This window comes from Chiloscyllium plagiosum, chromosome 20 (assembly GCF_004010195.1).
Source record: "Chiloscyllium plagiosum isolate BGI_BamShark_2017 chromosome 20, ASM401019v2, whole genome shotgun sequence".
In the NCBI taxonomy this organism is placed as follows: Eukaryota; Metazoa; Chordata; class Chondrichthyes; order Orectolobiformes; family Hemiscylliidae; genus Chiloscyllium; species Chiloscyllium plagiosum.
This window is the reverse complement of record NC_057729.1, coordinates 3,116,469-3,120,498: the sequence shown is the minus strand read 5'-3', so window position 1 is coordinate 3,120,498 and position 4,030 is coordinate 3,116,469.

The window sequence follows — 4,030 nt, the reverse complement described above, 5'->3', positions numbered from 1 at the left end:
AAAAAACCCAGCACAGTACAGCAGCACCATGATGCTATTCTGAACATATTCCATCTGCTTGTGAGTGATCCATATCCCTCTGTTCCCTTCCTATTCACATCTGTCCAAATGCCTCTTAAAGATTGTGATTGTTTCATCTTTTACCACCTCCCTGGAGAGTACATTGTAGCCACCTTCTACATAAGATGTTTTCCTTGCACAACTCCTTTAAGCTTTTACATTAATTGCTGAAAAAGCCTCATAAGTCTGGCAGCATCTCTGAAGAGAAATCAGAGTTAATGTTTCAGGTGCGGTGACCCTTCCTCAGAACTCTCTGGGCTCAGGGTCATGGTCACATTTTTATTCACAATGAGGACATTGATAACACACATCAACTCTGGAAATTCCGTACACCCTGCATAAAAGGGACAGCCGTGTAGCCTCCTTCACCCCTTTTCAGGCTCATCCCTGCACTAAATCCATAAAGGCAGATGGGAATACAGCTTCTGGGTAACACAGCATACCCTGGGCATGGAAGGCATATTGCCACTCCCCTTTCTGCACACATAAACCTCCCTGGCCACTGCCTGAAATCACTAATTCAGACTTGATGATACATAATACTGATGGGGTCCATATTGTCTAGTTTTCTTTCTTATCTTAATTCTCTCTGTGGCTGGACAGGACAGGGCTGCCATCGCTAGTACCACCACTTCCTGTTCTGTACCACCACTGCCACCGCTCCCAGGGTCATGCCCTATTGAAATTTACAATTTAATATTCCTGTTGTAATGTCATACAGGCAAGCAGCCTTCTCTTCCATGGTGCTGTTGCTTTCAGAGTCCATTCTCCATTCCTGAATATTCACTAGAGCGCAGGTATTACCTGGAATAATTGCCCCATCATGCTCGCAGTTCCACTTGCTTTGGTAATATTTTCAAACTGACTTGATCTGCTGGGTTCGGAATGTCAGCTCAGAGGTTTCTGTGCTCCCCTTTCCAGTCTCTGATTCCCTGCCCATCTGTAACCTCTCTCAGCTCATGCAGCTGTTTTGCCAGATCTTTCACACGTTGTTTAACCATATCCCTGCCGTTGCACATCTCCAAGTAAACAGTTAAATTTCTTTCAGTTCCGGTTTTTCTTCAGTTCCTGGAGGCAGTCGGAGAGATCACGAGGTCACATATTTGGGTGATTGGGTTACCCAAAACACTGACGCATTGGGTGATTGGGTTACCCGCATGACAGCTCTGGAGCTGCGGATGGACTCACTGTGGAGCATCCGCGATGCTGAGGAGGTCGTGGATAACATGTTTAGTGAACTGGTCACACCGCAGGTTAGGATTGCTGAGGGAAAAAGGGAATGGGTGACCAAAAGGCAGAAAAAGAATAGGAAGGCAGTGCAGGTGTCCCATGCGGTCATCTCGCTCCAAAACAGGTATACCATTTTGGATACTGTTGGGGGAGATGGCTCATTGGGGAGGGCAGCAGTTGCCAGATTCATGGCACCGTGGCGGGCACTGCTGTTCAGGAGGGCGGAAAAAAGTCTCGTAGGACTATAGTCATTGGGGATTCTATTGTGAGGGGAGTAGATAGGTGGTTCGGTGGCTAAAAATGGGACTCCCGGGTGGTATGTTGCCTCCCAGGTGCTCGGTTCAGGGATGTCATCGATCGGCTGCAGAGCATTCTAAAAGGGAGGGTGAACAGCCAGCTGTCTTGGTGCACATTGGCACTAACGATATAAGTAGACAGCAAGATGAGGTCCTGAAAGAAGAATTCAGGGAGCTTGGAGAGAAGTTAAAGAGGAGGTCCTCAAAGGTAGTGATCTCGGGATTACTACCAGTGCCACGCGCTAGCCAGGGTAGAAATGAAACAATAGGCAGGATGGACATGTGGCTTGAGAGATGGTGTAGGAGGGAGGGGTTCAGATTTGTTGGACATTGGGACCGGTTCTGGGGAAGGTGGGACTATTACAAAAGGGACGGTCTACACCTGAACCAGACCGGAACCAATGTCCTTGGGGGAGTTTTGCTCCTGCTGTTGGGGAGGTTTTACACTAATGTGACAGGGGGCTGGGAACCAGAAGAGAAAACAAGTAGGCAGCGAGGTGGAGACTGGACACTGTAAGAATCATGAAGATAACATTAATAAAGGGAAGAGTAGGCAGAGAGCAGATGAACGCAAAAGAACTGGTGGCCTGAAATGCATCTACTTTAATGCAAGGAGTATAGTGTGTAAGGCAGATGAACTCAGGGCTTGGATTGGTGCCTGGGAGTATGACATTATTACAATCACAGAGACTTGGTTGAAGGAAGGGCATGATTGGCAACTAAATGTTCCAAGATATAGATGCTTCCTACAGGACAGGGAGGGAAATAAAAGTGGGGGAGGAGTTGCATTGCTGGTCACAGCCGTGCTAAAGAAGGACACGATGGAGGGCTTGAGCAGTGAGGCATTATGGGTAGAGCTGAGAAATAAGAAGAGTGCGGTTACATTGGTGGGGCTGTATTACAGGCCTCCCAACAGTGAGCGTGAGGTAAAAGTATACATTGGTGAACAGATTATGGAAAGATGTAGAGGAAACAGGGTGGTGGTGGTGGGAGATTTTAATTTTCCCAATATTGACTGGGATAGACTCAGTGTTTGAGGTCTGGATGGGGCAGAACTTGTAAGGAGCATCCAGGAAAGTTTTCCAAAGTAGCATGTCAATAGTCCAACTAGGGAAGGGGCCATATTGGCAAAAGTGCATACTGAAGGAGCTTCAAGATCAGAGTCAAGATTAGAGTAGCGCTAGAAAAGCATAGCAGGTCAGGCAGCATCTGAGGAGCAGGAGAATTGATGTTTCAGGCAAAAGCCCTTCATGATATCAAAGGGCCATATTGGGCCTGGTGTTGGGGAATGAGCCAAGCCAGATGGTAGAAGCTCCAGTGGGGGATTTGTTTGGGAATACTGACCACAATTCTGTAAGTTTTAGAATACTCATAGACAAAGGTGAAAGTGGTCCTAAGGGAAGAGTACCAAACTGGGCCAAGGCCAATTATATCAAAATAAGGCAGGAGCTGGGAAATGTGGATTGGACATTTGAAGGGAAGTCCACATTTGAGATGTGGGAGGCTTTCAAAGATAGGTTAAAGATAGTGCAGAATCGGCATGTCCCATTGAAAATAAGAGACAGGAAAGGCAAGATTCGAGAACAATGGATGACAGGAGAAATTGTATGACTAGCCAAGAGGAAAAGGGAAGCATACATAAGGTCCAGGCAGCTGAGAACAGAATGGGCCCTGGAGGAATATCGGACAATAGGACCAATCGTAAATGAGGAATCAAGCTGGCTAAAAGGGGTCATGAAATAACTTTAGCGAAAAGAATTAAGGAGAATCCCAGTATCTTTTATTCATATATAAGAAGCAAAAGGGCACTGGAGAAAGGGTTGGTCCACTAAACGGTAAGGAAGGAAGGTTATGTGTCAAACCTGAGAAAATGGGAGAGATTTTCAATGATTACTTTACATCAGTGTTCACTGAAGAGAGGGACATAATGAATGTTGAGATTAGAGATAGAAGTTTGTTTACTCTGGATCACGTTGACATAAGGAAGGAAGATGTGTTGGGTAGGCTAGAGGATATTAAGGTTTAGGGTGTAGGTTTGCTCGCTGAGCTGTAGGTTTGATATCCAAACGTTTCACAACCTGGCGAGGTAACATCATCAGTGGTGACCTTTGTGGCATCCTTAATCACAGGTGAGGTGCCGGAGGACTGGAGGGTTGCTTGTGTTGTCCCCCTGTACAAGATCTTCCAGGTAACGACAGACCAGTGAGCCTGACATCGGTGGTGGGGAAGTTGCTGGAGAAGGTACTGAGGGATAGGATCTATTTATATTTGGCAGAGAGTGGACATATCAGTGATAGGCAACATGGTTTTGTGTGTGGGGAGATCGTGCCTTACCAACTTATTAGAGTTCTTTGAGGAAGTGACCAAGTTGTTAGATGAAGGAAGGGCTGTTGATGTCATATACATGGACTTTAGTAAGGCGTTTGATAAGGTTCCCCATTGTA